This window comes from Neofelis nebulosa, chromosome 13 (assembly GCF_028018385.1).
Source record: "Neofelis nebulosa isolate mNeoNeb1 chromosome 13, mNeoNeb1.pri, whole genome shotgun sequence".
In the NCBI taxonomy this organism is placed as follows: domain Eukaryota; kingdom Metazoa; phylum Chordata; class Mammalia; order Carnivora; family Felidae; genus Neofelis; species Neofelis nebulosa.
In genome coordinates, this window is record NC_080794.1 from 63,034,982 (window position 1) to 63,056,910 (window position 21,929).

The following is a 21,929-nucleotide window of genomic DNA, read 5'->3' on the forward strand; positions in this document are numbered from 1 at the left end:
CATCTTCCTGAACCTCAGTAACTCCAGTAGAACAGGATTGATGATGTTTAGTCACATTTGTTTTATCTGCTATCCAGGCTGTGGCAAGGATTAAATGAGCAAAGGAAAGCATGACTGATCCGAAAGCTCTAAGGCAGGGTTCTCAACTCGGGATTCATTTTGGAATAACCTGGCGGAGGGCGGGGAGGGTGGTTAAAACAACAACAACAAAACCAATGCTGTAAGACCCAAACCCAGGGGCGCCTGGGTGGCTCAGTCAGTTAAGTGTCTGACTTCGGCCCAGGTCATGATCTCACAGTTCATGAGTTTGAGCCCCGCGTCAGACTTTGTGCTGATAGCTTGGAGCCTGGAGCCTTCTTCGGATTCTGTCTCTCCCTCTCTCTCTCTCTCTCTCTCTCTCTCTCTCTGCCCCTCCCCAGCTCATGCTCGCACTCTGTCTCTGTCAAAAATAAACTTAAAAAAAAAAAAAAAGACCCAAACCCAGAGATTCTGACTTAACTGGTCTGGAGTGGGCCCTGGGCCTCTGTATCCATTGATTGAGAACCACTTCCCTAGAGCCCTGTCATCTGATAGAGTAGCCACTGGCCACATGTGGTTATTTAAACTTAAATTAGTTAGAATTAAGTAAAATTTAAAATTCAATTCCTTAGTCACACTAGCCACATTTCAAGTACTCAGTACCGCTGGCTACCATGTTGGATGGTGCAGAGATAGAATATTTCTGTCATCACAGAGAATTCTGTTGTCTCTGAAAGTGTAGCCTGTGGACTAGCAGCATCGGCGTCTCTGGGAGCTTGTTAGAAATGCAGAATCTCAGGCCAGTGCCCAACCTACTGAATCAGAATCTGGATTTTAACAGAATTGAACACAATCTCGAGGGTTGGTTTTTTTACGTTTATTTATTTTTAAGAGAGACACAGAGACAGAGTGTGAGTGGGGGAGGGGCAGAGAGAGAGGTAGACACAGAATCCGAAGCAGGCTCTAGGCTCTGAGCTGTCAGCATAGAGCCTGACATGGGGCTCGAACTCATGAACCGTGAGATCATGACCTGAGCTGAAGTAGGACACTTAATGGACTCAGCCCCCCCGGTGCCCCCAAATCTCTAGGGTTTTCTTCAAGTTTGTGAAGCACTGCTCTAAAGCATACATTCCACTAATTTATTCTCTCCACCAATGTTTATTAAATGCATGCCATGTGCCAGGTACTTTCGGGTGATGGAGAGCAATCAGGGAAAAACACAGCAATGTCTGCCATTCCAGCTGGAGGAAATGGTCATTGCACAAGAAAACCAATAGACACACTCATTCCAGAGTGACAAAAGTAATACAGGAGAATGTGCCAGAGAGGCACTGTGGGGGCGGGGCTGCTACTTTCAATTGAGAAGGAGGGTCAGAGAGCGCCTCGGAAGGAGGAGGCATTTGAGTGGAGACCGAGTGGCAAAGAGCTGGCCAAGGGAAGATGTGGGGGTGGGGTGTTCTGGACAGAGATAACAGCAAGTACAAATGCCTTGAAAGTGGGTTGCCAGATTTAGCAAATGAAAATACAAAATGCTCACTTAAACTTCTGCTAAACCATGAATAATTTTTAGTATAATTATGTCTGAAATACTGCATGGTACATACTTCTACTAAAGAAAGTATAGGTGGTTTACCTAAAATTCAAATATAACTGAACATCCTGTGTTTTATGGAGACCTTACCTGACAGAGGACCAAAGAGGGAGCAGAGGTGGAGGGACACAAGGAAGAACAACTGACTGGGGCAGTCAGCGGGGGGCAGGGTGCCATGAGCGGGGGTGGGAGAAATAGCAGGGCCCAAATCTTGGGCTCCACAAAGGCGAGTTTTAAAAACCAATGGTCACCCAAGGACTGTACTGACCACTACTGTTTCTTCCCCTCGATGAAGTCATTGGCTTTACCTTCCTGCAACCCTATGGTTTCTGGGAAGGCTTCTTGGAAGGTGAACAATTGTCCAGGCTGTTACGCCTGGGTGGTGCTTGGGGAGACTTCGGACCACTGGTTGACCTGCCTGAGCATAGCGTGCAGTATATATTGTTTGGTCTGAGCTTTTAAGTGCTCTTTCCCTGTTTGTTTGTTTAATTCCTGTGCTTTTGTATGTGACCCCCTATAAATCTCCCTCTCCTTAAGGACCATGTTTGACAACTTCATTTCCCCCTAACTGGAGACATTTCCCCTGCTAAGGGTCAAAAAGACTAATTACCCTAAACGGTGTATTGGAGACACCCTCGAGCCACATATGACCCAGAGGTGCCTGATCTCAGTCAAATGAATAGAAGAATTCAGTGAGAGCAGACTTGATCACAGAAGCAGTGACGTCCTCAAAGCCCAACTGTCTCTTGTTGGAAAATAAACTCCTGACCCCTTCAACAACAAATGTGTGGAAGCTCATAGGAAAAGAGACCATAAAGGATATTCTATTCACATGCTTTAGTTTACATGTGAGGAAACTGAGGCTCTGGGAGGATCATGATTTGCTGAAGGACTCCAAATTGATGATGGGGCTGGGATCCAAGCTCATAGCATCCTAAGTCTCTGTCCAGTGCTCCTTCCACCCGAGTTGGGCTTGATGTGGGGGTGGTGTAGGGGAAGATGGGAAGGGGAGTCATCTCATATAGTGCTTCAACTCTTGTAAAGCACTTCTCTACATGATCTCATTAGAGGCGGGTACAATTTCTATTTTGCCAGCGAGGAAGCTAGAGCTCAGAGAGGTTAAGTGACTTGTCCAGGATCATACAGCTGTTAAGTGAGAGAACCTAGAATAAAATCCAGATTCAGGCCCCTTGGTCTGTTTCCACTATAACCTGGGGAAAAAAAAAACAACAGGCAATAAGAGAGTAAGTAGCACCTTGGCCATCAGTATTATCAGAGATCAGGGGCAGGCAGGTGTGAGGGAAAGGTGGCTTGAGAAATCAGAAAGAAGATTGCTCTCAGGGGGCTGTGTTGGGCTTTGCATGCATAATCCCCTTCAATGGTCACATCAAATTTACACTTGAGGAACTGAGGCTTGGAGAGGTTGGGTGTCCACTCTGCTGGGTAGTAGCAGAGCTGGGACTTCAAATCTGTCTGATTTTGAGAGCCTCAGCAGGTCCCCACTGGGGTTTTTTGGGGTCAGTGAAAGCAGGATGAAACTGGGCATGAGGGAGGCACAGAAAACATGCAAGAAAAAAAGGCCAAGAAGGCTTAGAGGGACAATGAATGATACTGGGGAGTGGGGGGGTTAGTGGAGCCTCTTCCACCCTCTCCACTGGCTCTCGCCTCTACTCTGCATGCGAATATTGTCCCAGAAGCATTAGCCAAATCCCCTTTTCCTTTTAAAGTTTGTAGATTTGCTTGGGGGCTGAACTGGGGCTCTACCTGCATTGCTAGTCAGTTCCACCTTTGGAACTGCCGTGTTCTGGCCCCCTGGCTTCTGGGGCCACACCCAAAGGGCCCCCTTCCCTCTGAGCTCCCCCCCTCCCCTTCCAAAGACCACCAGCATTAGGCAGGAAACAGAGCTGGATCATCTTGTTTTCAAGCAAGAACTTGCCCCATCTTCTCCTGCCTCCCTCCCCCAACCTCCCAGCCTCTAATTTTGTTTCCAAAATAGTTGTGAGATTTTTCTCCAACTGAGGGTCCCTGGTTGACTACTAGCAGGGAAATTCCTACCAAGGCTCCCTTGTCTTTTCTAGTCAACTGTCTTCCTTGCCTGTTGATAGAGGGCAGCATCATGGACGGTCTTCTCATTCGCCCCAGCACTTAAAATTCAGTCCTGATGAGTAGTAGGTTCACATTAAGTCTTTCTGCCCTGAATTGACAGTGCAAGGGAGTAAGAGGCGGAATTATTCTGTGGGGCTGTCATCACTAATGTTTCCCTTGTTTAGACATCTTTTGTAGCTGAGGAATCTTTCAAGCCTGCAGTCTGGGACATTCCTCAGAAGCCTCCCCATTAGGCAAGTCACTGGATGACCCTCTTGTCCTTTGGGGGAATGCTGGGAGTCGGCACATCTGTTCCAGGGGCTCAGGGCTGACACATGGTCGGTGGAGCCTGCTGCCCACCAGCCAGCTGCCACTCTGCTCCTTCTCATCACCCTTGGAAAGTGTCTGCCATCCTCAAAAAGGGAATGAAAATTTAAGCCCAAGGGAATATAAAAAGGCAGTCAGAAAATGTAATTAATATTTACTCCCAGTAGTAAAAGGCCAACATTTGGGGCATGTGGATGGGGAGTACATGGGGATTCTTCATAGTGTTTTTGCAACATATCTGTTGATATCTGAAAATATTTCAAAATAAAATGTTTTTTAGATAAACAAAATATGTTTTGCAAACTGATTGGGTAAGTAAGCAACAACATGAGGAACAGCGTGGAGCAGATAGAGGCAGGAAGTGAAGTGGTTAAGATGAGGGCTTTGGGGTCAGGGACAGTGGGGGTTGCTTGTTGCTTTCCCATGTTAAGAGCTGTCATACCTTGAACAGGTTACTTAACCCTCTTCAAGTTCCAGTCTTTTTTCATCTGGAAAATGAGGATGTGAATGTTGACTTCTGTGGAATACAGGGAGATTAAATGAGATAATACATGTATAGTAGTTAGGATGATGCCCGAGGCTTAGTAAGGGGTTACTATATGGTAGGAAGAGGACAAAAAGAGACACAAAGTACAAAGTCTTTGCCTTATCCTATCGCAATGATTTCTCAGTCTCTGCCTTTTGAGGCCCTAGACCCTACACCGGAGACCCACCACATTGTTGTACCGAGCCCCTGGCGTTGACTGGCAGTTGCCTGCCTGTGTAATGAAGTAGGGCCTCCTACAAAATGCTTCCTGACATTCCCAACTGGTCATCTTAAAGGGCCAGAGGGAGGGTGCTTATGGATCCTTCTTCGCTTGTGACTTTGGGGCCACCGTCATTCATTTATTCGTTCATTCATTCTTTCACTCATTCACCAAAACTTCCCTGGGTAAGGGTAGAGGGAAGCATGGACCAGGCACTGAGGTTGGTACAGGGATATAGCACAGAGCAAAACTGACCTTGTCCTTGACCTCCAGCTGCCTAAATTCTAGGAACTAGCCTTTCCCTGTGGTTTTCTCTGGCTCTCCTCCTCGGCAACACCCAGGCTTAGTCATTCGTCCAGAATGCAAAAGCCCCTTTACTGCAGCATGCAGACAACTCAGGCTCACAAAGCCACAGAAGGCAGTGCACAAAGACAAGATGTTGACACTTACTGGGCCTGATCATTCTTCAGCTGTGCTCGTTGAGTGTAATTCGTCCTTGGGAGAAACTAAGGGTAGCCCCTGGTACACGGCTGAAACTGCCTTACCTGCAAATACTGAAACCCTGAACTGGCCCCTCCACCCACCCTGCTTCCATGTCCACTGTATTTTTTTAAACTAGTCTCGGCCCTAGGCTCTCTCTTCCTTCTCTGTCAGCATTCCCTATCAGTATGAAACTCTTTTGCCAAATAGCTTTCCTTTTGTAATCAAATATGCTCCCCGCCCCCACCATCCAGCCCTGCCCTCACCTTGCCTTCCCAACCAGAGCCAGGATACTCGTCCAACTCCAAGGGTTCATGCTTCCTAGTGTCATGGATACCAATTAATCACAAAATTAGTGTTAGCAAACCTGCCCAGCCTCTGTATCTGGCAGTCTTTCCATTCATTTGTTTTACAGGAACACTGGAGTAACAATACAAACTGAAGGAGAAAGAATTTCATCTCTCTTACCCTCCTTCACATTCACAACTGGTAGCTAACCTCTCATTCGTGGGAACTATTTACCTTGCATGTACTCAAAAATATGTTGCTATTGTTTCCCTTTTGTACATCATTTCGATATTATTTATTGAGAACTGCTGTGTTTTACAACCTATGGAGAAAATCTTATATACCCTTCACAAATAATACCTACAATATGCTAAAAAATATAACTAAACACATAACTAGAGGAAGGACTCCAGAGAGTTCTATATGGGGAGGTTATAAGACTCAGTCTTGTAAAGGTGAACTCTGTGTGTGTGTGTTTGGCCAAGCAAAAAAAAAAAAAAAAAAGATATTTACCAATTATTTTGTTATATTTTATATCATGAAAAATAAGTCTCCATGAAACCCAAAAAGGAAAAAAAAAAAAAAAGCCCATCCAGGTTGTGGACTCAGACACAGTCCAGGTTTATTCTCCTTTCCACCATGTACTTGCTCATAGAATCGGTGTAAAAATTAAAAGAGATAATAGATATAAATTTTTTACGACAGCGTTTCAATAAATAGTAGCACAGACTGCTACCTGTGTGCCCCCATACCTATTCTCTTTCTTTTAGTAACATAACCTTGATTTTCATCTGAACATACAGACTTCTTTGCAGGTAGGTGCAGCCATGTGACTAGACCAATGAGTTCTGAGCAGAAGCATTGCATGGGACTTCCCAGGAAGTCTCCCTACATAGAGGAGATGCCCTTCATCATCCTTCTGCCTATTACTGGTCTAGACTCTGGACGTGATGGCTTGTGCCCCAACTGCTATTTTGGAGCATGAGGAGGGGCGTCGCACTCCAAGGTTAGGATTGCAGAGAGCTAAAGAGCTTGGGTCCTTGATGAGTAAGGAGCTGCCATTCCAGCTCTGGACTTCCTGAGGATTTCTTTTCATAAAGTAGAAATTAATTTTTCTCATATTTAAACCATTATTTTTTAGGTCTTAGTTTCTCTAAGTGAAGCTAATCCTAACTAATATACTGTAATTATTATTGTCATCACCATTTTATTAGCACCAGCCCACAACCCTGCTCCCTCACAGATTCCTTTTTTAGGCCATTAGAAACAGCCTAAATGTTATCCATAGCACGACAAATTTTGCCTTGGTTCTGATCTCTGTTGCCAGATCCATTCATGCCTTTAATGTGGGGGCCGCTGCGTCATCCTGGCCCCGTTGACACACATGCATGGTATCCCCACTGCTCTCCCTCCTCTGCTTCCCCTTCTTTGTGCATTCCTGACTCTAGGTCTTTCCCCACTTTCCATGGCTCTTCTTGAAGAATTCTCAACTGACTGGGTGGGACTAAAGTACCCTGAAAGCAGAGGAGGATTTGGACTCGGGAGAAAGGAGGGGGAAGCACTCTAGGTGGGAGGGAAGAGCTGATGGAGCATAACTGGGGACTAGATGGGAAGTGGCTGCAGGCTTCTGCTGAAGGTGGTAAGAGATCAGATTGAGCTGGGAAGGGGGTGGGGTGGGGCTCTATTATGGAGGGTCTTCAAGGCCCAGTAGTTTGGACTTGATTCCGGAGGAAAGAGAGAGTCCTGAAGAGCTACTGAGAGGGGCAGCGGCACAAGGCAAGTGATGTTTCCAAAAGAATGAATCTGGCTGAAGTATGCAAAACAGATTGAAGGCAGGAAGAGCCTGGAGACAGGGAGACCAGTATAAATCTTCCACCCAGTAATCAGATGGTCAAACACTGTCAACAGACTTTGAAAGGGGCCGTATGATACAGCAAAATTAAAGTGTAGTGATTTCAGTTAAGCAGAATAAGAAGCCTTAAACAAAGTCTTTCCCCGGAACTTCTCACACAGAGAAACTAGCAAGTTTCCAAATAGTGAAAATTGGTTCAATCCTTTTGGAAAACAATTTGGCGCTATGGATCAAGAGCCTTAAGAATGTTCACACCCTTTGACCTAGTAATTCTACTTTCTGGGAATGCTAGGGAAATAATCCAAACTAGAGAAAGAAAAAAAAAATGCATGGAGATTTTAATCACAGAACACTTGATGATAGCAAATAATTAGAAACAATCTAAATGCTCAGCCGCAGGAGGATGGTTAAGCAAACTCTGGCTCTCAGTTCCATGTTACTCAGTCATTAACTCTGAGGAATAAGAAGACCAGACAGATGACATAGAAATGCCCAAGACATAACAGGAGGAAAGCAGGATGCAAAATACATTGAGTGTATTTCACACAACAAAACACCCCATATGTAGAAAACAGTAATATTCTGGATTACTCCCAGTTACTCCATTAAAGTGGTAGGACTGTAGATTTTGTTTCTTCTCCCTTAAAGTTTTTTTCCCCAATATGCTTTTGTTACATTTATTCTTTAATTATAGGGAATGTCAAGGAGAAGTCTTACCTTTCATCCTACTCTGAATTGTTTGGCTTTATAAGAATGTATTAACTATGTACGACTTGTATGGTTTTTTAAAAAAGTAAGTAATTTTTCAAAGACAAAGATACATGTGGGGAAACCATGAGAAATACTCATGCCATCACAGGCATAGATACTTACATTCATCTTCCCTATGACATGGTTTTAAAAAAAAGGTATAGGCTTTTGAGTGTTGGGGGGCTTGGTGTCTGAGTTTGAATCTCATCTTCGCTGCATAATGATGGCTGAAGGATCATCTGTAAAGTAGGGAGTCATGCCTTCCTCACTTAATTATTGAGGAAACCAAGGGAGAGAAAACACAGAGGAAGAAAGTGAGAAATCTCTTGGCACAGTGCTCTGCATTTAGGAGACACATAGTAATGGTGGCTGTAAAGATTGAAAGCTCTCGTGTTCTCTATTGTTTTCTGTGTCTTACAGGTGGATAGTTGTCAGTTTCTGGGCTGACTGAGGAGGGAGACAAGCCCTGAGCAATTTCCTCAGTCCCAGTCCCCTCGTGCCTGTGGGCTGGTGCCTCCGACTTTTCCCAACTCTGACCCCACTGGGGTCAATTTCGACTCCCTCATCTCTCTTCTTTGCAGTGCTTTCCCTTCTGCCTGGACCACACTTCCATGACAGGGTATAATGTAGAAAACAAAGTTTATTTTCAAAAGGAAGTTCTATTCTCCATACACTCAGCATCATATATTTAAGAATGGTTTTATGTTTTCAACATTAAGGGTGGAACATAAAGTGGCCTCTGTTCACTGAGATCATTCAGTAATACCTCCCTTGACCCCAGCTTTATGTAAGTCCCAGTTCAAAGCCCTGCTCAAAGCTGCATATGCCTCTTGAAAGACGTCATACAATTTTAAAGGGTCACTGAGATCAGGAGAGAGACGGGGGAGGAAGAAGACAACAATGACCAGGAGACCACGTGGGGCACAGCAAATTAATGGCAAAAATGATTTTGGGGGGTACTAAACCCCTAGTTTGCCCAACATCCTGCTTAATAAAACTTTTAGACTCAGTCATCTTTTCTAAGTTTCTCAAGGACTACTTAAGTGTGTGAACCCATTCAAAACCTTATTAAAATCCAGGGAGATGGTGTTTATTGGCTCTGCGTGGTCTGCTAAGCCTGCTGATCTGTCCAGGGGATGCCACGTATCTACTCCCTGGCGTTCCCAGCATACCAGGCACTGATGCTCTGGGAGAGAGGAAGTCCCCTTCCTTCCCCACCCTGGATTCTGTTCTTGAGCCAAGGATGTGACCCATCTGGGAATAAAAACACCGTATGTGACTCTTGCACCATAGATTCTGCTCCTCCAAGAAGACGGAAGCCAAGAGGGGTGGTCACATTAGAGAACAAAGCTGGGCTTAGGACGTGTTCTCTTTCCCTCGAAGCTGCTTTGGCCTCTTTTGCCCCAGGGCTTGCTCACTGAGTCCTCTGTTTCATTTTTTAGACGGTGGTGCTGTGACGTGAGCTTACTTGGAATGAAAGCTGTTGAATTCCCAGCACCAGTTACCTACTAGACATTTAGTGATGTTGATGAATAAATGAATGCATGCATGCATGAATAAATGAATGACTCTTTCCATTCATTCCCACATCACTGCTTTCCTCTTCCCATATCTTAGTTCCCACTGGCAGATGAAAAGTATGGTCATTCATTGCTATGTGTCAAACCATCTTTCCTTGTTATTGATTTTTAAATATATATTTTTTGGGACATCTCAGTTGAGTGTCCGACTTTGATTCAGGTCACGATCTCACGGTTTATGGGTTTGAGCCCCGCATCGGGCTCTGTGCTGACAGCTCAGAGCCTGGAGCCTGATTCAGATTCTGTGTCCCCCTCTCTCTCTGCCCTCCCCTGCTCACACTCTTTGTCTCTCTCTCTCAAAATAAATAAATGTTAAAAAAAATTTTAATAAAATAAATATATATATTTTTTAGAGAGAGAGCATGCTCAAGTGAGGGAGGGGCAGAGAAGGAGAGAGAGGAGGAGAGAGAGAATATTAAGCAAGCTCCACACTCAGCATAGAGCCCAGTGTGGGGCTCAATCTCATGACCCTGGGATCATGATCTGAACTGAAATCAAGAGTTGGACACCCAGCCAACTGAGCCACCCAGGTGCCCCTCCTTGTTACTGATTTTTAAAAGAGTTATAACTTTAAAAGAAAAAAAAAACTAGAACATTATTTGTAAACAAGAAATCTGAATTCTATAACCATATGGAACAGAACTGCCCGGTGAATGGGAACCCCAGTGCCAAACCGTATGTGGTGAGAAAAGTCTATTTTCTCAAAAAGAGAAAAGAAGAAAGGGGGATGGGAAGGAGGGAGGGAAGACAGAAAGAAGGAGAAAGAAGTAGAGAAAGATTGAGAAAGAAATTTGAGTTCTGGTCCTGTGGCCCCAACTTGGCAACTCATGGCTTTGTAACCATGATCCTCAGTCTTCCCAACTGCGAGGTTGAGCAGTCAGTTCTGACTTTATGATTGCATCTGAATCGCGGTGGTGGGGGTGTCCAAGTCTTTGGTGGGCAGGGGCACTGTTAACAATGCAGGTTCCTGAACCCAGTCCCTAAGACTTCAGATAGGATGCTCTGGCTCCTGAAGGATGAGACTCTGGGACTGGGAAGCACACCAGTGTTCCTCACCTCTTGGGGTAACAGCCAACCACTTTGGGGCACATAGCTCTGATCTAGATGGGAATGGCTTGTTGATAGGTGCTGGAGGCCAAGGGAATGGTACATTAGCATCTTACAGACTAGCAGACTCTCTCAAGGTAGCCTTTGCCTTTGGCTGTCAGGACTTGTCAAAGGGGATTGGGATTAATGCAGGAATACTGGCTCCCTGGCTGTACTTACATGTGGGGAAATGGGTATAAACAGGACCTCCCATATGGGGGTGCTTCATGCATTTTCTAAGCACTTTCCCCTCTGTGATCTCATCTGATCTTTAGGACATAGATTTTCACCTTCATTTCACTGATGGGGAAACTGAGACACAGAGGCTTCTTGCCAGAGTAGACACTGTTCTTTACTGGCACACCCAGGCAAGAGTTCAGATCTCCTGATTCCTGGTGTAATGGTCTTCCCAGTGTACCATGTTGCAGAGAACTGTGTGTTTATTAAACTAAAGGACTGAGGAATTACTAACAATAGGTTTCTAAAACTTCTTACCTAGCTGGAACAATGATAAAGTTCCAGTGTAGACTGAGGTTACTACTCTAATGAAATTAATGATGAAAATCCTAAGAAGCCCTGGGGTGTAGTCTCTGCAGTGTTATCTTGTGGTGAGGGGGCATGGGCATATATAATATATATCTGCATACATGGGCTTTGGATAAGAGATTGAAAGGGATATATGAAATTTTAACAGTGATCATGAGTAGTGAAATTATAGATGATTTTATTTTCTTCTTGATACTTTTTATATATTGATTGTATTGGTTATATTTTTTATAATGAGTCATTTTCCCTTTTTAATAAGAAAATATACATGTAGCACATCTCTGGGTTTATAGATACTTTGAGTTTCTAAGATGCATTCACTTATTAGTGGATTTATTCTTACTCCGTAAAAGTACTCTGAGCTGGTATTCTTTTATTATCCCCATTAGAAAAAGGAAGTAACTTCCCTAATGTCACATCACACAGCTTATGAGAGGTGACACAAACCCAGACCTCCCAGCTGCTTTTTACATTTCTTCCCTCTCTGAGACCTTGCGTTTGTTTGTTTGTTTGTTTGTTTGTTTGTTTAAGTTCTGGAGCAGCACCCCTGCCTCACACACAAACCTGTGGTCCTGCCCTCACTTCCCCTCCCTCGGGTGGCCTCTGCCTTAATACAAGGAACCCAAAGGTGGGTCTTTCCCTGTGTCTCCACCTTTGCAGTGCTGGGAGCAGCCTGCTGCCCACGATAGGGGTGCATGTCCACACATCAGTGAGATGGAGTCTTTCACTCAACGTGGGGCATGTGGAGACAGGAGTGTGGGTGCCCTCCTGCAGGCCTCCCAGGGAAAGGCCAAGAGGGAGAGAGTGTCCCTTGCAGCATAAGGGAGGTTGAGGCACTTGCTGTCTGGAGGCCGACCCAAGCGTGAGCCACCACACTGCCCTGGATGGACAGTAGGTGGCAGAGAGAAGGGAGGTGGTGACAGTGAGGCTGTGCTGTGCTTCTCAGAGATTGCCACTCTCCCTGCCCAGGGATTGTAAATGGCTCTCCTGGGTGGTGTTGGGTTTCTTTCCTCTGTGATCAGGTAACAGTCCCTGGACCACAGAACAATGGACTGAGTCAAGGGAGGAGAACAGAGCCAATGTTGGGCCAGGAGGGTGGTGTGGGAATGAGTGGGGCCTGGGCATACATCCAGACTCACAGGCATGTCCTGTGTGACTTGACTTGCCGTGTAACTTATACTCCTGTTCCCTTATTGTTAAAATGGTGTTGAGGTTCATGACGTTGGCAATGCTTTTCTTGCAGGATTGTGTAAGGTTTAAGTTGATTCACTTGCTCAACAAATTATTATCTATTGTGTTCCAGATCCTGTTCTAGGTGCTGGGGGTAGAGCAGTGACCAAAACAGAAATAAGTCCAGCCTTCATGTGGGGAGACAGACAATAAGCAGGTAAGTGTATAATAAAACATCAGACTGATGAGTTCAATAAGAGAAATACAGCTGAGTAAAAGGCATAAAGGGGTAGAGGAGACTATTTGTTGTAATCACTACCCCCAACGTGGGACTCAAACTCACAACCCCAAGATCAAGAATCACATGCTCTGAGCCAGCCAGGTGTCCCCAGGAAGCTATTTTAGATAAGGAGTTAGAGGAAGACCTCTCCAGGGAGGTGACCCTGGAGCAGAGGCCAGGAAGAAGGGAGAGAGTGGGCCGGGTGGCATCTGGGAAGCACATTCAATGCAGAGGGAATGGCCAAGTGCAGCAGTGTGGGTTTAAGCATGGCAGTGGATGTAACAGTCCTGGCCTATCAAATGGGAACAAAAGGACCCTCCTCACTGGTCTCTTGTCCCCGTGAGTAACAAAGAAGTGAGCAGTCACAGAAAGACAAGAATTAAACTTGACATTTCTAATGGTCCCTGGGGTCCTACCCATGAGCACCACCTCAGGAATAGGCAGAAAGAAAAAGAAAACACTTCATGCCAGAGCCAGAAGTACCTTAAACTTCATGATTTGTCTACATTTCAGTCTCCCCGCTGGGACGTGGTTTCTGGAGGCAGGACTGCCTCTCACCTGTCAGGAGTCCTGTGGTGGGCAGGGGGTGGGGGTGGTTAGGGGTGAGCTACACAGCCTTTGGAATCCTGGGTTGCAGTGCTGGTTCTGTCACATACTTGCTGTGTGAGTTCAGGTATGTTCCTTATCTTTCCTGAGCCTTGGTTTCTTATCTGTGAAGTGGAGGCATTTTTATAGCCAACTCACAGGACTGCTGTGAGAATGAACAGGGCCTAGCATGTAATAAGTACAGAATTATAAGTTGTTCATTGACAATGCCCACATTCCAGATGCTTGCATATAGGAAGTGCTCAATAAATTTTGTGGAATGAAAGCTTTAGCAAAGAAAATGCTGCATGAAGGATTTCGTATTTAGAGCTGCTGCTATTACCCATGGGATATGCAGTGTCCCCAGGAGGGACACAGCCATCATCTTGGAACACCTGTGAGACAGGCAAGCAGAGTTAACCCTCGAGTCTAATCCCTTGCTCTGGGGTCTGTTTTACTGTCTTGTGATCAGATGGAAAACATGTCAAACCATTAACTTGATAAGAACAGATACAGTGCCTGATATTCACCTGGAGCTAAAAAACAGCCTACTTGCTTCCCACCTAGGCACTGGCTGTCTTCTGGCTTCTGCACGTGGGGTCTCCCCTCAGCCCTCTCTGGAGCCTCATGGGGGTTTTGGACTCATCCCACCCCCACCCTCAGTGTTGTGTTGTGACCATCTCTGTGACTTGTGCAACGCAGCCTTAGAGTCAGGAGAGACAGACAGAAGATAAAGCAGAAATCTCAGGATTTAGCCAGATGTAAAATATACCTTAAGTTCACATGTTCCAAAGGTGAGCCCAGCAAAAACCGTCTCGGTTCATAATTGCCCATGTATTCGTGTGGATTAGAAACATTGAAACAAGTAGCTGGAAAAGGGGATTTGAAGGGAAAAGGGGAGAACGCTTCAAGTGGAAGAACTCGGTGCTTGCATGGCCATAATTGGATGATGGCAGGAGGCAACTGGGGAGTGGCAGTAGATTCTGAGTGGCTGGCAGGGGCACGTGCAGTACAAGCCTAGGAAAGTGTCTCCCCAGGTACTTCCACCTTGCTTGTTCTAATTCCAAGCAACCGGCAGCATTTTGTTTGCTTTCCTAAGACCCAGCCCTAGCATGAAAAAATAATGGCGACCTTGAGAATTTGCCCTCACTCTGTCCTGTGCAACCTGATGTAATGCAGATTGAATGTGTCTCCCCCCCACTCCTCTGAGTCAGGGGTAGGGGAACTGGAGAGTGTTTATGTCTTCTGAAAGATGGGGAGGTGACCCGGAGGCCTGGGCCTCTTGCCCTCACCTCTACTTCTGTTCCTTGGGTTCTTTGTCCAGGCAGGCTGGACTCAGGTGAGTGACCCTTGAATGAGCTGCATTACTGACCTTTGGTATATCAGTGCTAGGAATTTGGTGGTTTAAATGAAGTGGGCTGCAGATCGCGGCCAAAGTGGTGTTTTACGCTGGAGGGTTCTGTTAACAACGGGTATGTGAGGGGCGCCAGGGTGGCTTAGTCAGTTGAACGTCCGACTTCAGCTCAGGTCATGATCTCACGGTCCGTGAGCTCGAGCCGGGCGTCGGGCTCTGTGCTGACAGCTCAGAGCCTGGAGCCTGTTTCAGATTCTGTGTCTCCCTCTCTCTCTGCCCCTCCCCTGCTTATGCTCTGTCTCTCTCTGTCTCAAAAAATAAATAAAACAAACAAACAAAAACGCGTATGTGAAACCAGGGAGAAAATAAGGTATAAGGATCCCCAAAATAAAAGTCCAAAGAAGTGGCTGACATCCCTTGGCTATGTGGCCGTAAGCAAGGGCCTTAACCTTTTTTAGCATTTGTTTTTTCTTCTATAAAATGGGGATAATTCCTGCCACACCCGACACACGGGGTACTTATGAGAGTCACATTTAAGCAAATTTACAACACATGGTATCAAGTGGTAGGCAATACATGGCTTCCCTCACACAGCGGTTGTGAGACTCCCCCACGCAGTTAACTCAATGACTAGCACATAATAGATGTTCAATGAAGCATCATAAATAATTCTCATTGTTGTTCATAAGGATTCTGTATGTGCAAATGTGATCCTACACCACAGAGCCATATAAAATGTGATTTTTTATTTTCATTTTTAAAAAATGTTTATTTATTTATTTTGAGAGAGAGAGAGCGCACGCCAGGGAAGGACAGAGAGAGGGAGAGAGAGAATCCCAAGTAGGTGCCGTGCTGTCAGTCAGAGCCTGACAAGGGGTTTGATCTCACAAATCATGAGATCATGACTTGAGCTGAAATCAAGAGTTGGATGCTCAACTGACCTAGCCATCCAGGCGCCCCTTATTTTCATTTTTTTTTTTTAACATTTATTTAGTTTTGAGACAGAGAGAAAGCACATGAACGGGGGAGGGTCAGAGAGAGAGGGAGACACATTATCTGAAACAGGCTCCAGGCTCTGAGCTGTCAGCACAGAGCGGGATACAGGGCTTGAACCCATGAACTGCGAGATCATGACCTGAGCCAAAGTCGGACGCTTAACTGACTGAACCACCCAGGCGCCCACCCCCCCCTTATTTTCATTTTTATTATCCTGGTGACATGCCATCTGTTCCAGCCCAGGCAGATAACTCCCCTCCAGGTGACTTTAGTAATCCCCCTGCCATCCTCCTTATATCTGGCCACTCCCCAATTCAGCTCCAGTCTCTTCCTCAAACATCATAATCGTCTCATTGTTTCCCTTGAAAAACAGTGTCCTTGGGGCGCCTGGGTGGCTCAGTTGGTTAAGCGTCCGACTTCAGCTCAGGTCACGATCTCGCGGTCCGCGAGTTCGAGCCCCGCATCGGGCTCTGGGCTGATGGCTCAGAGCCTGGAGCCCGCGTCGGGCTCTGGGCTGATGGCTCAGAGCCTGAAGCTTGCTTCCGATTCTGTGTCTCCCTCTCTCTCTGCCCCTCCCCCGTTCATGCTGTGAATATGATATAATAATATATATATATATATTATTGTATATATAATAAATAAACGTTAAAAAAAAAAAAAGAAAAGAAAAACAGTGTCCTTTATGGACATATGACCTCAGCATCCTCCATATTGGTCTTTGAAGCAACCCCCCTTTTCTGCTGTCAGGATCAGCCATCTCTCCCCCATACCTCTGCGTATCCCTTGAGCTCTCACCGCTGTGTAGAATACCCTTTTCTTTTCTCTCACCTTTCCTCAGTCTCAACCCTTCACAGTCCACATCAGCTCCTTCCTTTGGGAAGCTTCCTGTGGTTTACCCAACCCACAGACCACTCAGTTTATATGGGCTCAGTTTTCATTCTACAATTTTGCTTTTTCCTGCCCATAGCTTTCTAAACGTTCTTTGAGCCACGTGGCAGGGACTAGGTCTTTGGTTTCTTTTGGATTCCTGGCTGGCACTTAGTGGGATGTGCTGCACACATCCGAGGAGGCTGTCCTTGACCATGAGGCTTTCAATTCATCATCTACATTCTAGGCCCCTTTTTAGCAGCAGAAATTCCTTGAGGAGTGACACCACCCTTCCATGAAACATCTTAGGTCTGATGCCGAGGTGAGTCCGTACCTCCCACCACACCCAGGGAAAGCTTTCACCTGATGCCTGCAAGGGGTAAACCCTGCATGACTCACAGCTATCTTACTCAGGTATAATTGCTCTTATTTTCTAATTTGGCAGGGACCTTGAAGCCAAAAGAAAGCCAGGCAAGGAGTATGTCAGAGCCCTGGGTCAGTGTCTCTTCAGCAGGCTTACATTTTCCTCCTAGTTTATTTTTCTGTGTATACCTATAGACAGATGCCCAGGCTGTGTCTCCCCCTCTCCCACCCACCTCCCCGTACTCTGGTTTGGTTCTAGGCTTACCCGGGAAAGAGCACTCCTGCGCTCCATGTGCAGATTAGCTCCCAAGTTTCTCTTCTCTCCTTTGGTTTCTGTTCACTTGGCGTTTGTGTGTGTGCTTGGCACTTGGCACTGATATAAGATAAATAGGAACTTGTCTTCTCTGGAGAGTCTTACAATCTGGTGGAACTTCCCCCACCCCTCTCCCCAGTGGTGACAGGCTTCTAAAGAGGGCCTCTGGATTTCTGGTCTCCTTTCTCACTTCCCTAAACTTTTTGGGTTAAAGACCACTTTGAGAATATTTCAAAAGTATGGATTCTGTCCCCAGAGAGGTGCACGCGTATCCAATAGTTTGCATAAAACCCAGAGGGTTTACAGACCCCATGAAGCCCATCCACAAACCCACAGGCCCTAGGTAAAGAATACTTTTCCTCTTAAAAAAAATTAACAAAGATGAGGAAAGGGGAAAAAAAAAACAAACCTCAAAACAACCTAAAAATAGAATACAAATGGAAACTAATGAACCTAATTCTATTTCAAATAAATAACATTACCACACTGCAGGGAGAGTAAACAAACAAAAACTAATTAAATTCTAGTTGAAGGAGTTTTTCCTATGGTAGCATGGGTTAGCAAACCTAAAATGCTTTTTGTGTGCTGGAGAATTGAGCAAATGAATAAATATACTGTGGGTAATGGGAGCCAGTTCTTGCTGTTAGAGAAGAGAGTTACAGATGTAAAGAGAAGGAAGACTAAAATGAATCTTGTGGTGTTGAATTAGAACTGGAGGTATCTGTATGAGTTCATGGTTGCGTGTGTGTGTACAGATATAGAAATAAATTAAGATATAAATATTGATTTATATTTCTTAGTTCTATCTGCTAAAAGGCTTAGACGTGGACACCCAGTAGCACTGAGCACACCTGGCATCCAGATCTTGCTTTCTAAATACCATTATGCACTAAAAGGAAACAGGGCTCCTTGGAGAAATGGCTGGTTTCAGGACTCAGAGAGGCAAAGTACAAGATGAACTTAGAATATCATGTTGTTCCAGAAATCAAGGGAGTGCTAAAAAGATAGTGGCAATATGTCAAAAGGACAGAGGAATCAGAAGGGGCTTCACTGGTCAAATCTGGGGCAATCTGAACATTAAAATAAATAACAATGGTAATATTACCACAGAATTTTCATAGAATAAAATAAGAACCTATGAACTTATAGTGTCCAGAATATATAAAGAACTTATACAACTCAACACCCAGAACACAATCTAATTTTTAAAATGGGCAGAATATATGAACAGGCATTCTCCAAAGAAGACCCACAGGCCAACAGACACATGAAAAGACACCCAATGTCATTCATCATCAGGGAAATGCAAATCAAAACCACAATGAAATATCACCTCACACCTGTCAGAATGGCTAAAATAGAAAACACAAGAAATAACACGTGTTGGTGAGGATTTGAAGAAAAAGGAAACCTTGTGCGCTGTTGGTGGGAATGCAAACTGGTGCAGCCGTTCTGGAAAACAGTATGGAGGTTCTTCAGAAAGTTAAAGATAGAACTACTCTATAATCCAGTAATCACACTACTAGGTATTTATCCAAAAAATGTAAAAACACTAATTCAGGGGGATACATGCACCCATATGTTTATAGCAGCATTATTTACAATGGCCAAATTATGGAAGCAGCCCCAGTATCCATTGATAGATGAATGGATAAAGAAGATGTAACGTATATATACAATGGAATATTATTCAGCCATAAAAAGAATGAAATCTTGCCATTTGCAACAACGTGGATGGAGCTAGACAGTATAATGCTAAGCAAAACCAATCAGTCAGAGAAAGACAAATACCATATGATTTCACTCATATGTCTAATTTAAGAAACAAAACAAATGAACGAAGGAAAAGTGAGAGAGAGAGAGACAGAGAGAGAGAGAAACCAAAAAACAGACTCTAAACCAGAGAGTAAAAACTGATGGTTACCAGAGGGGAGATGGTGGGGTGATGGGTGAAATAGGAAAAGGGGCTTAAGAGTACACTTACCATGATGAGCACTGAGTAATGTACAGAATTGGCGAACCACTATTTTGTACTCTTGAAACTGATATAACGCTGTATGTTAATATACTGGAATTAAAACAAAAACTTTAAAAAATCTATGAGCTCATACTAATGTAAATAAATAAATAAGAAGGGAGAACTCTCCCTTATAGAAGAATATCAACTGATAAATGTAGGAAGAATGATGAAGTTAGAATATAACCATTATGCAACCATTATAGTAATAATTGACAGAGACAAGAATCATCAGTGGATGCTAAAACTTGGAAGTTTGATGAAGAACAGGATATTTACATAAATGGAAAGCACCTCTCTCCAAATTAGTTATTATTACAAAGGGAAATTAGTAATTTTACAGTGGGTTCACCTGGTGAACACAACCATACCGATAAGGAGACAAACTGACCTCAGGTGCTCCCTGATGTGGTGCCCTGAGAAGGACTCAGTATCATTTTGGTGGTGCATCTGCCAAAAATGCAGAGCCTGAATCTAATTGTGGGGAACCATCACACAAATCAAATTGAAGCCCATTCTACAGAATGACTGACTTGTAATCTAAAGAAAAAACATCTAGTTCATGAGATTCCTAAAAGGCTGAGGACCTGATCTAGATTAAAGAAGACTAAAGAGATGTGAATAAATAGTAAGTGCAACGTGTGATCTTGGGTTGGACACTGGATCAGGGAGGAAAAAATAGCTATGAAATAGGACATTATTGGAACAGTTGGCGAAATTTGCATATGCACTGTGAATCAGATAATAATTTTGAATCCATGTTACATACACACATATACACATCTACATACATATGTACGTACATATTCATACACGTACACTCTTGGGAACAGGCTGAAGCTCCAGGTCACAGCTGGAATTTCTTCTTCAGGAAAACTTCAGTTCTTTTCCTAAGGCCTTTTAACTAATTGAGTGAGGCCCACCCAGACTATTTTGGATAATCTTCCTTACTTAAGATAAACTGATGATAGACTTTAATCATATCCACAAAATACCTACACAGCAATGTCTAGATTAGTATTTGACTGAAAAGCTGGAGACTGTAACCTTGCCACATTGTCACAAAAAACCTGACCATCCCATAATCCCAGCATCTACCCCAGGGCCCCTACCTGCTCAGTACATGTTTGTGCAGTGAAATGGCTCATTCCTAACCCCAGCACCATTTTCCCAGGCAAACCTCAGTGTCTGATCACAACCATTCTACTGTCAGCAGGTGGTTATCAAGCACAGTGCAGGAAATGATACCAAAAAGGCACAGCTCTATGGATCCCCTAGTGAAGGGAGACGAAACACAGCCAGATGAGTGCAAGACAACTTACAGGTGCATTCCCACTCGAATGTCTAAACCACCAAGTCCCTTTCATCTTCTTGTAACTACCTTTCTCAGGTTCCTCTTTTCTAGCTGTGACAGCCCCTTGGCTGGAGTGCCTTTGTCTAGCTTGCTCCCCCTCCAGGTTGTCCTATGTCTGGGCTGTTGGTGGAGTTGTCCTCAGACATGACTTTAGTCATCTCCCTCCCTGCTTAAGAACCACAAGAGCTCCTCATTAGCCAAGTCAAGTCTAGACACCTCTGCCTGGCTTTCAGGCTCCCCATAATCTGACCCTCCCTGAGTGACACGACAGCTGTCTTCACATTGGTGAAGGGCTGTCAGAGAGAAGAAGGATTAGTCTGATTCTTTGCTGCTCCAGCAGGCAGATGGAGATCATAGGTGGAAACTACAGGGAAACCTTGGTGCCTCAATACAAAGAATTCTTCTCCTCTGTTTTTAGTGTGTGAATGTGGGTTGCGGGGGTGGTGGGGTAAAGGTTGTGTTTCTGGACCTCTGACAATGTAGGGAATATTATTGTGTGCAGCACCCACAGTACTTGTTCTCTACGTACCGGTCACAGGTGGCAGGAAGTCACAAAATACTGCACATCCAGTCCCAACATCAATCGTGTGAAATTTCTGATAGTTTCAACAGACTATTGTTTACCAAGCCTCCTAAATCAACGAATGGAGACAACAGGAGGAATATTTTAGATTCTCAAGAAAATACGTATTTGTTTTGAATGCCTCATGTTTGTGTGGAATGTTTGTGTTAAAGAGAGAGGTGGGAGCCAAATTCTGTAAAGCCCTGTCGGCCATGGTGAGGAATTTGGCAACTGAAGCAGGGCAGTGACATGATCCTAGAATGGAAGCAGGAGACCATGAAGAATGAACTTTCGAACAGCAATGAACTTGGCAGCAATGTCACGAATGGCCTCCAGCAGAGATGAGCTCCCAGACACAGGAGTAGGGGTGGGGAACCCCCTGTCAGGGATGCTGCAGAGTGAAGTTGGACTCGAGGAGGTATGCTGAGCAAGACGACTTCTAAGAATCCAACTTCTGACATTCTCCCCAGGCTAGCCTCCCCTGCCCCAGCCTCGGATCTCTAGCCTGGATCTCTGCAGTGTCTGCAGAGAGGTGGTGCCAAACCGTCTCCCCGCTCAGAACCTTCTCGGCACACCTACCCTGCTCTCCTTTTTGTCCTTCGGATTCTTCATACCCAACAAGCAACTGATAGAATAAGCTCTTGTACATTCATATAATGGAATGTTGTGTAGCTATTTCCATTCAGGTGATGCAAGATTTAGCGTGGAAAGATGGGCAC